Source organism: Sapajus apella, unplaced genomic scaffold, assembly GCF_009761245.1.
Source record: "Sapajus apella isolate SASKATOON/1434 unplaced genomic scaffold, GSC_monkey_1.0 scaffold17, whole genome shotgun sequence".
Taxonomy (NCBI): domain Eukaryota; kingdom Metazoa; phylum Chordata; class Mammalia; order Primates; family Cebidae; genus Sapajus; species Sapajus apella.
The window spans coordinates 61,294-73,318 of record NW_022436957.1 but is presented as its reverse complement, the minus strand read 5'-3'; the positions used below and the strand labels follow the sequence as shown (position 1 = coordinate 73,318).

The 12,025-nt window shown below is 39.7% G+C and overlaps 1 long non-coding RNA gene across 1 annotated transcript in view; it reads right to left on the bottom strand.

Moving 5' to 3' along the window:
• Positions 1-2,992: 2,992 nt before the first annotated feature.
• LOC116556521 overlaps positions 2,993-12,025 on the bottom strand; it is a 16,764-nt gene continuing 7,731 nt past the window's right edge. Inside the window, exons 2-3 of the long non-coding RNA XR_004271056.1 lie at positions 4,237-4,331; positions 2,993-3,320 (exon numbers count right to left, since the gene is read on the bottom strand). This is a non-coding gene — a long non-coding RNA (uncharacterized LOC116556521). The remainder of the gene's footprint in view (positions 3,321-4,236; positions 4,332-12,025) is intronic.

The window sequence follows — 12,025 nt, the reverse complement described above, 5'->3', positions numbered from 1 at the left end:
GGCAAAAACACAGGGACCCCAGTCCTACAACCACAAGGAACTGAGATTTTCCGATAACAAGATTGAGCTTGGAGGTGTGTATTTCCCCAAAGCTTCTGGGTAAAATTCAGCCTAGTCAACACCTTGATTTCAGCTTTGTGAGACCATGAGCAGACAATCCATCCACACCATGCTGGTGTTCTGACCTGCAAAATCATGAGCTAATAAATGAATGTTTTCAGCAGCTGTGCCTGTGGTCATTAGTTACATAGCATAAAAAACTGATATACATTTGATGTGACTGTCACTTATATACCTCAATAAATATTTTGCAAATGATACTACCTTTGCTCAGAAATTACTCCTTAAGTAAAAAGAGCAAAAATGTCATCAAATATTCCAGGAAAATAGATCTGAATTGAAAGTCCAAATTCATGAAACCTATGTCAGCAGTTGACTGTGCCAATTCTATTGGTAGGGATTGGCTGCTGTTGGTACCACTGCAAGCAAAAAATTACTTACTCCCATAGAAATGCATTAAAATTTCTCGTTTTGCCTTGAGTTCACTCTGATAATCACAGTGGATGCAGCTAAACAAACTGGAGAAAACTTCATTAGTAATTATTAAGCATTTCAAGGGAAAGTTCCCATGATACACACAATGTTCAACAGACAGAGGCTGAGTTCCAACAGCAAGTACGTCTATAAATCAAAAAAAAATCCCATGAGTTGGTGGAGTGGTAATAGAGAAAGCAGTGTGAATTACTGTTTAACGGGAATATTGAATCCTTAAATGAACTGTACGCTCTCATTTTTAATGGGAGCAAGCAGTAGCCAGGCATAATAAAAATAATTGAAATGAGGGTTTAGATCCATTAATCTACTGAAAAGTGCCTTAAAAAATAAGTGAGGCAGAAAAACAGCCAAATGTGGATGACAACTTCCCGATAGATGTCATTTGTGCCTAATGGTCTCCGTGGCCGTCAATAAAAGAGTGAATGGTATAGATGATGGCAAGTAAAAGTTTAAGACAAATTCTTCTCTAAAAAAAGGACCTAATGGAGACTAGGAAGGGTGATGGATGGAGCAAATATGCCTCCCCGTTGCTTCATTGGAAAATAAGAATGAATCATTATATCCACATAATACATATAATTAATGAAGTTGGAGGAGTCCAATTGAATGCACAAAACTCATTTTTTCACCTCTCTCTCTCCTGTCATGTATGTTATGTGAGATAATGTCTGAATCAGTCTTGCAAGGAACATTAGTGATTGCCACAGATTTTATCTGAGTCCTTTTCCTGAGGTCTGAAAGTATGTGCCCTCCCACCATATATTAGTCCATTCTCGCATTACTATTAAAAAATACCTTGGACTGGGCAATTTATTTAAAAACAAAAAAGGTTTAATTGACTTATGGTTCCACAGACTCTACAGGAAGCATGGCTGAGAGGGCCTCAGGAATCTACAATCATGATGGAAGATGAAGGGGACACAGGCACATCTTTCATGGCTAGAAAAGAAGGAAAAAGAAAAGGAGGAGGTGCCACACAATTTTAAACAACAAGATGTCATGAGAACTCACCCACTATCATGAGAACAGCAAGGAGGAAATCCACCTTCATGATCTCATCACCTACCACTAGACCTCCAGGCCCTTCCTCCAACATTGGGGATTACAATTTGACATGAGATTTGGGGTGGGATACAGAGCCAAATCATATCACACCATATTTAGAGGTTTAACAAACTACCAGAAAAAGGCACAAGGAATTTGCCTTCATACAAGATGCAGGTGGGTAATGTGAAAAGCAGGATGGCATGCATTTTTTCATGTTTCAGGAGCTGAATTTGACAACTAGAAGCCCATGTTGGACCACTGGTGAGGGTCACTATGTTTCAGAATGACCCACAGTCTACAATCTTTGATCCCCTATTTACATCAGCATGATACATAATAAGCTGTTGATATTGGGAAGGTGATGGCATTTACATGACAAAATGATTACTTAATGCAGTTATGCCATCATCACTATGCAGAGATGTATGTAAATATTGAATTATGCTTTTTGTAATTATTCCTTAGAAGCACACATTTAGACCATCCTATGACAGTTCTCAGGAAATAAATTGTCACCAGAACTATATTGTAAACTATAATTCAGGCTCCAATCCCCTCATGTAGCTTCAAATAAATCTCAATCTGTGCGTAAAGACTTGCCTAGTGGAGAGAAAACAGATCTCAAGTTTCCTGAAGTCTACCCAAGATAGGTTGGACTTAAGAAGAGAATGAAATAGAGAATCACACGTATAGAAACAATCACATTGCTCTTTATTTTGTAAATTAGATGCAAATTTTGATTTCTCAGAGCACACTAATGTGTTTGAGAATTTCCAAAAGGAGAAAACATTCTTTCTTTCATTCTCTCAATTATTCATGAGTTTCTTCTTCATAGAATGCCTAGAAATGGTTGGGCCACTTCCTGAGCACTGGTGGCATTATTTAATCCAATTGTAAATCCTCACTGAGGGTTTTTTATGTGCCAAGAACTCTATACAGATGAGTTATATAAATTCCTGTACAGAAGACAGAACACAAACCCACTATATTATTATATACTATAACATATATACATATATTATCATGCAATATACTTTAAATATACCATGCATGATAATGTAAAATATTCCAAGTTAGAGTATCAGTCTGTTTCAACTGCTATAACAAAATACCTTAGACAAAATACCTTATCTTTAAATAAAAGAAATTTGTTTCCCAGAGTTCTAGGGGTTTTGAAGTCCAAGCTCCAGGTGCAAGCAGATTCAGTGTCTGATGAGATCTCACGCTCTGCTTCCAAGATGGTGCCTTCTTTCTATATTCTCACATCCAAGAAGAGAGGAACACTGTGTCCTTAAATGTAAGAAGGGCAGAAAGGGCCAAGGAGACTCCCTCAAGCCCTTTTATAAGGGCACTAATCCCATTTGTAAGGGCAGAGCCTTCATGACCTCATCACCTCCAAAGGCCCTGCCTCTTAATACTATTGCACTGTGTATTAACTTTCAACATAAATTTTGGAGGACACAAAAACACTCAAACCATAGTAGCTGAGAAAGTTGAGTTCCAGCTTTCAAGAAACTCACCATCTAAAAGGAGCAGATAACACACAGGTCAAACATTAGTCTAAAATGTATAAAGGATAAAATATATGTGTGCAACAGGTATAATGGGAGCCCCTAAACTTCTCCATCAACTTAAAACTTTTCATGGAAGGAATCATTTTATGAAATGTGGGAAAAGTCATTCAAAGTAGTGAAGACCCAGGCAAAGTTAAATATGACCTGTTGGAGAAAACACAAGAATTTTAATTCTTGAAGTAAAATAAGTAATGGAAACATGTCTTCAGGTGAAGTCAGAAAGTAAGCTGAAAGTTTTGGTGGCAAGACTAAGGAATTTGACCCTCACTCTAACATTCACAGAAGCCATTGCAGGGTTCCTAGCCAAAAAAGTGACCAGCTTATCTTGGTTTCCCTGGACTCTCTAGTTTTAGAACTGAATGCTCACATCCTCAGAACACCTTAGACTTGAGCAACTGAAGATGACTGGTCACAGTAGACATAAGAAGATGGTGTCTCTCAATCTCAGAAATGCATTCTAATGACAACTGAGAATTGAACTGGGTTCCAGCTCTGGGATTCTATAGTAGCAATTATGGCAATGTAATGTTTGCATGGATATAAGTCAATGGGTGTGGAAACAATAAGAATGGAATGAAGTCAAGAGAGATCAAGACAAAGCCAACAGACATTGGAGGCTAAATCAGATATTTTGAGAGGTGAGAGGAAAAGAGAAATGATAATTATGGCTCTCTGTTTCTGGTTTGAGGGAAATGGTGGACATTTACTGAGTGTGCCCAGATAAAGATTACAGGGATATACCTCTGCTATTTCCCAGAAAGCAGCATTAAAGGCAGTGGATGTGCATATACTAATCTATTATTAGGGGTCCAAACCCAGAGATAGGAGTAAGGAGCAAGAAGAGTGAGAAAAAACTGTAGGAGAGTTTATGCATTGATGGCCCTGGGTGCTGCTAGTTGGCCAGTCTGCAGGAAAACGCCACTGAGATGCATGCAACATGCCTTGGAACCACATCCTTGGAATAGAAGAAAGCAGCAATAAACTATTGACTTGCTTCTTCTATTGGTTAAAGTTTTGCTCCATAAGGCATTAACTTCTTGGACTTCCTGGTAGCACTTACATAGACAAGGCAGTACACCATGCCCTCTGTGTGGTCACTTGGCATAGTGTCCTTCAACATCAGAACAGTGATAAACTTCCAAGCACAGATGACTCCTATTGACCAAAAAAGACAACAAACAACAATTACAATGCATGTCAATACATGCTTATCATTCACTGGACCATTAATTTATCTCACCAATGACCAGGAGACTGGTTACAGTAATTGATGAGCTGTTTTTTCAGTGCTGAAGTCTCTGCTGATTATAAATGTTCAATTAATCAACATCAATACTGTGTATGGGAATATGCTTTGCAAGAATTTTCTCTGGTCCATGGACCCGGGCTCTGCAACTTTTTAAGGATAAAGCTCCCAATGCATCCTCCAAGGTAGGACAGGTATAGAAGGAAAAAAAGTAGGTGAATCTTTCACAGGTTTTGTTGTGTTATTGTGGACAGCAGGAGAAGTAAATCATAACTTAGGGATCCTTTCTTAAACTTGGGAAAACACTTGAGAAAGACACTTTTACACTCAGGGTTAAATGGCACCCTTAAATGTAAATCATGTTCAAGTGTAAATTACCTACATCCATCATGGTTATTGTAGCAATCAGTCAAAACCAACTCTAGCTAATTTAAACTAAAAGGAATAGATTAAATAATAAAGAACAGGTTTTCTGAACCTCAACACTATTGATATTTAGGCTATACAATTCTTTATTGCAAGAGGCTGTTCTATGCATTATAGGATATTTATCCAGATGAGGAAAGTAAAACAGTTTTTCTTCCTACCCAGCCAGTTGAGACAAACAAAAATGTCTTCAGATAGTGTCAAATGTTCCCTCAAGAGAAAAACCACCCCAGTTGAGAAATATTGATAGCTCAAAATATTGCCATGAAAAGGGAGAGGAATGAAGATCAATAAATAGCTGAGCCACATCCAAAATCGGTTCTAGAGCCATCTGGTTAGTACAGTAATCCAGACACCAAGATTTATTGCCAAATACCATGGACTACAGCATTGCTAATGCCCCCACAGTCTTATCATTGCCCTACTCTCACCCTGTCTCTGCATATGTGGCTACCTCTGGTCACCTCCACAATGATCTGTCAAGATTCTCTACCATCCCTTAATATTAGAGTCATCCTGTCATGGAACAAAATGTTGTTGAGTGGATGGTAGCAGAATGCTTAAAAGGTAGAGAGTTAGGGCATTTAATTTAACGTCTATAAGGTATGTGAGTGTGTGTGTGTGTGTGTGTATGTGTGTGTGTGTGTGTTTGACATAGGAAGATGGGTGAAGAAGCAAGAATGACTAGGATGAAGATAACACTAAGGGAAAAAAGTCTGGAAACCTACTCGAGTAACTTTGTAACTTAGAGCCATAAAATCTGACAATTTTAAGTTCAGAAGGCTCCAGTATGACTTCAGATGCAGGAATAATGTCTCCTGGCAGATACTTATTGGTAGACATTCATGCATGAGCAAAGATCTGTACATTTTGTGATATTCCCATATGTTCATACATGTCTGTACTCTAGATATCCAGGTCTCTGTCAAGTATAAGTTCCCAATGCATCCTTCAATCTCTTTTTTTCCATGCTTTTCATGAGTCAACAGGCTATTCTCAATTACCCATGAGCCCATATATATTCCAACCTCAGGACTTCTCTCTGCACTAGGTGGATGGTCAGGTGATCTACCTAAAGGCTTTCCAACTGGGAGAATCTTTTTTTCTCCACTGGTTTTTTAAAGCCACTCTTGGGTAAGGATGTAGTGCAGCTATTGCACATTCTTACTTCCCACCAAAATCATGCATCCAAAAAATGAGTTTGGGCTTCTTCTCTTTTCCAGTTGGTCATAGAGTACTCCTACCCCAAACAGCCATTTGCTGTGAGTGAAGGGATAAGCATTTATGCATTATTTGGGGAAAGTCACATGAGGGTCTAGGTTACCTTCTCGTGCAGCTTATGGCATAGTGGTACCACTTCCAACTCCAAGTGGATTGCTGCTGAATCAATCTGACTTTGGGTATCAGTGTGTCTAACAGGCCCCAACTCTTTTTGAGTGGTCTGAACTCATGGTCACTTGACACTCCCCAGTGAAATGCCTAGTATCTACCAGAATGCATTGCCACATCAGGAGGTGAAACCTAAATTGTGTGCTGGACTGAATTGTGTCACACACCAAATTTATATGTTGAAGCTTCCTAACACCCAGGACTTCAGAATGTGACTGTATTTGGAGATGGGGCCTTTAAAGAGGTGATGAAGGTAAAATAAGGTCATGTGGGTGTACCCTAATCCAATGTGAGTAGTGTTTTCTTACAAAACAAGGGGATTAGGACACAGACACACACACGTGACCACGGGAGGACACAGGGAGAAGACGTCTGCCTTACAAAGAAAGGACAGAAGCCTTAGGAGGAATCAACCCCGCTGACACCTTGGTCTTGGACTTCTGGTCTCCAGGACTATGAGAAAATAAGTGTGTGTTCTTTAAGCCACCCGTTCTGCTGTCCTCCATTAAGGAAGCTTGAGAAAACTAATTCAAATAATGCATACCTCTCCTGCGAATGGTGAGGCCTTGCTCAACAACCCTAGACACCTGTATTGTGACTCTCTCAACATGGCTTGCCATAGACTCTACATAGCATCCTTTCCCTCCACTGACACCTCCAACACCATAGGGCTTGCCAGATTATTTTAGCTAAGCAGGAGGGTTTTTTCATCAAAGACTGGACAATTTCAGAGCTCTTTTCTGCTGTGAGTCCCTACAAACTGGACACCTTCTTTGTCACCCAGCACATGGGCCAAGGCATAAGATTACAGCACCTGTTTCTGTGTTATTTCCAAAACCCAAAAAGGGCCATCAGGTTTTGTGCTGCCTTTTACATGGTGAGATATTCAAGAAGCCACAATTTGTTTTCTACCTCAGATAGGACGCCTGAAACCCTAAAATATTTTCCTGAAATGGCAGACCCCTGAATCCTTACACACTCCATGAAATATATTTTACCAAAGTTCCCAGTATACTGACCATCTCTTGCACATCCTGCCTGATCAATCTGCTGTCATCAATATAATAATTTGACGTGATTTTCTGATGGTCCGATTTCTTTTGTCTTTTTAATTGTAGGGTGTCTTCCCAAGGACCCCAGTATCTCTTCAACTATTAGGTTCCAGTCCTGAAAACAAGCTCAGTCCTGGAAACAAAGAAGGGCCTGTAGCTACCATGGAAAAGAGTGCCTGTTCTCAGCCTCATTGTTTTCTATCATAATTCGTTTTACTGGCACAGGCAGAAAACTTCCTCTGTTAGATGTCCACACAGTTTGCTCCATACACATGTACATGCCTGTGATCTTCATGATGTGTGGCCTGAAGATCAAAAGGAGAGGCAGGGACACACACTGAGGGGGCACCTGTTGCCTTGTGGGGAAGCAACCTCTACCTTGTCTTCTATCACAGAGGTACATCAGCTCTTACTGGTGAAATTGGTTCCTTGTGCAGACCCAGAAATTTTAGGCAAGTCTGGGCAGGCAATTCACCCAAATGTCTCTATTCCATGTGTCAGGGTCCCAAGTCTTCAAAACCAATGTCCTGACCTTGGTCTTAGAGATGGGCTTTGATTGGGGCATTTAACTTTCTTTGAAGTTCAGCCAGTTTTACTATTGGATCCTTGAGGTGGTCTTGGTTTTTCTGCCTTCTCCTAGTGAAAAGAAGAACTTATTTGCTTGCCACCAAAGAGCCTCTTGTTTCATAGCAACCTTCAACTGACACTATGACATTGCTGGTCATTGAGATATGTGTGACCGACTCACTACAGGCAGATAAAAATGTCCACAGGATCTCTATGATTTTACGTCCTATCATCTACTTTGTTTTCAGCAAGCCAAGTGTTATTACTGCCTTTCCTCCTCTGAGCCCTGGTCCAAGAGAACACCACCTCTGAACCGTTGAGTGATGTCAGGGTCCTCTCAGTAGCTCTTTGTCATGAACTTCATGCATCCTTGCCATGATGCATTTTGTTTTCCTTGCTGTGGAACAGAAACATCAGGTAGCTCTTCCCTTCCAGCACATTCACTTCTCTGAGATTTTGTTCCCATCTGCTACCATCTGCCACAGCAATACTGACATTTCTGCTTCACTCAGTGTAGACCATAGTTTTTTCCATCCATCTAATGACCATTCTAGTGGAAGGTCACACCATCTACTTGGGCACTGTCCAGGGTGTTAAATTCTGATCTCAGAACACTCTGATATCAACAACCTCTTCCTTAAGGCTATGTTTCAGCCTAAGAATCAAGCCCTGGAGAGATCCACTCTCTGGTGTATATGTCTCTTGTTGGATATCACACACTGACTTGGTGATACAGCTCCTTCTAGGTAGACCCTCCCCTCCCCTATCAGACTCAGCACCACTCCAGCTGGCATGAGAAGACTAAACTCTAGTTATTCCAAAAACTAGAGGACCACATTCATGATGAAGGCTGCATGTGGTCCTCGGATCTTCATGATGCGTGGCCTAAAGATCAAAAGGAGAGCCAGAGACACAGCCTGAGGGGGCACCTGTTGCCTTGTGGGGAAGCAACCTCCACCTTGTCTTCTATCACAGAGGGACATCAGTTCTTACTGATGAAATTGGCTCCTTATGCAGGCTGAGAAATTTCAGGCAAGTTTGGGCAGGCAAAAGCATTGGGGTAATTCACCCAAATGTCTCTATTTCATGTGCCAGGGTCCCAAGTCTTCACAACCAATGTTCTGACCTTGGTCTTAGAGATGGGCTTTGATTGGGGCATTTAAATTTCTTTGAAGTTCAGCCAGTTTTACTGTTGGATCCTTGAGGTGGTCTTGGCTTTTCTGCCTCCTTCTAGTGAAAAGGAGAACTTTGTTTGCCACCAAAGAGCATCTCTTGTTTCATAGGTGGCTTCTAATTGACCATTAGTCTCTCAGCTGTTCCTTATTTTTCTGTAGCACATCATGGTACTTAATATTATTCATGCAATGGCATTATGACTGTAGCTACCATTTTCTCCATGCCTCTCAAATACCGGGTGAATGACGGCCTGCTCGTGCAGCCTCTTCCTATGTTATACCATCAAAAGTTGCCACCAGTGGGTGTTTTGTCAGAAGTGAACCATCACTTTGCACCAAGGACTACCTCTGCCCCACCTACCATAACAGTGGAATTCTCCTTCCCACCAGGTGGTGAAGAATCCACCTTCTGAGCACCATCCTGTTGCTTTATTTCAGACATCTGCAGATATCAACTCTCACAGGTGGGCTTCTCTAAAAGTCAATGCTGAGATAGATTTGGGTGTGCAACATATTTGCTAAGGATCATTCATGTGAAAGAAAGCATGATTGGGCAGAGAGAGAAGTCGAATAGCATCTCTTCTGGCCTGACATTGAACTCTGAAGTGTGTGGTTATTAGAGTACCTTGGGTTGAACCAAATCGGCATGTTTCTTATAGCCTGGATCATGTCACCAAATACAGCTATCCTGGGAAAAGCAGGACCTCAGAAAATGTAGGTCTCTGCAGCTGAAGTCAACCCTGAGCAGCAAGTCCTTCCACAAAGTTAAATTCAGGTGATGCATCTCCATTCTGCTATAGCAGATACTGTGTTTTATTCAGTAATAAAATCAATATACAGCCCAGTCCCCATTCATGGCCATTTCTTAAATGAATGAGTTAATGTAGGAGCAAACAAAATTATAAAAATTGTACAGGAGTGTTATTTTCACAGCGATAGTACTGTGAGAGCAATTGTTCTCCATTGTTTCTCTAAGATTTTATAACCTAAGTATTGTTGTGTGGTTTAATTTGTTCCACTATCTAGCCTCATTGTGATTCATTAAACGTGGTGCATGGAGTACAACCACACGTACCAAAGTATGTTAAAGTTTAACTCGGGGAAATGTCAGTTTAAAAAAACAATATTGCATTGTTAAGGCACTTTGCTTAAGAAATACTCCTATCACTGAGGAATCACCCTTGTCATTTATCTTCTGTGTCACTGAAACAAAAATAGCATCATAAACTGCTAATCCTTTTCGATGTCACATGCCCTTGAGTATCTGTTGTTCATTAAATTCCTTTAGTTGCTTGAATAACCCACTTGCTCCTGAAATCTTTATTAATCACATGAGCAATGAAACTCATCATGCAAACAAATAAAATCTGTGCTCATCTTTCAAGTTTATTTTTCTTCCATGGAGGCTCATTAGAGTAGCCTCTAAAATACTTGAAATTTGGTTTCCTAATTTACGAAGGGTGCAATTGTCAATAATTTATATCCACTCTGGGTTTAGCCAGAAGCCTTGCAATAAGAAATCAGCAGGACAGCTATTTGGTAGAAAAAAACCTGCTCTCAGGAAAATGCCCTCATCCCAGGACATGAACAGACATTTCTCAAAAGAAGACAAGCAAGCGGCCAATGAATATATGAAAAATATTCGACATCACTAATCATCAAATAATGCAAATTAAAACCACAGTGAGATACCATCGCACACCAGTATGTAGCTATTATTAAAATTTCAAAAAACAACCAATGTTAGTATGGACACAGAGAAAAAGGAACATTTATATCCTGCTGGTAGGAATACAAATGCGTACTACCTCTATGGAAAACAGTATGGAGATTTCTCAAAAAGCTAAAACAGTAACTCCACTACTGGATATTTCTCTAAAGGAAGGAAAATTAGTATATCAAACAAACACATACCTGCACCCCATGTTCATCGCAGCACTATTCGCAGTGGCAAAGATATGGAATCAACCTAAGTGTCCATCAACAGTGGATAGGATATACAAAATGTGGTATACATCTACAACATGGAGTACTATGCAGTCATAAAAAAGAACAAAATCAGCCAGGCATTGTGGCTCACGCCTGTAATCCCAGCACTTTGGGAGGCCAAAGTGGGTGGATCAGGAGTTCAGGAGTTCCCTGGGCAACACGGTGAAACCCCGTCTCTACTAAAATATAAAAAGTTAGCTGGGCATGGTGGCAGATGCCTGTAATCCCAGCTACTCAGGAGGCTGAGGCAGGAGAATCGCTTGAATCCGGGAGACAGAGGTTGCAGTGAGCTGAGATTGTGCCACTGCACTCCAAACAGAGTGAGACTCCATCTCCAAAAAAGATTTAAAAAAGAACAAAGTCACATTGTTTGCAGCAACATGGATGCAGCTGGAGGCTGTTATCATAAGTGAACTAACTCAGAAACAGAAAGTCAAATATTGAATGTTCTTACTAATAAGTAAGAGCTAAACATTGGGTACTCGTGAACATAAAGATGAAAACAATAGACACTGGGAACTCCAAAAAGGGGTGGGGTTAGAGGGGGGCAAGAGTTGAAAAATCCCCTATTGGGCACAGTGTTCAGTATTTGGGTAATGGGTACACTAGAAGCTCAAATCCCCCATCATTATGCAATATACCCATGTAACAAACCTACACATGTAGCCACTGAATCTAAAATAAAATTAAATGTAAAAATAGAAGTTGTCCTAATCCCTTCCTAAAAGTATGTAGGTCCATGCTCTGGAGGCTGCCTGATTTTATATAGATATCTATATTAAAAATATATTAAAATATATAATATTTAAATATATAAATTATATATATTTAAATGTATAAAATATATATACTAAAAATATATTTTATATATAATATAATATATGCATATATTATATGTATATAAATATACATATAATGTATGTATATTTATATTTTATAAAAATATAAAAGCAATATAAAATATATATATTTAAATATATAAAATATATATATTAAAAACATATT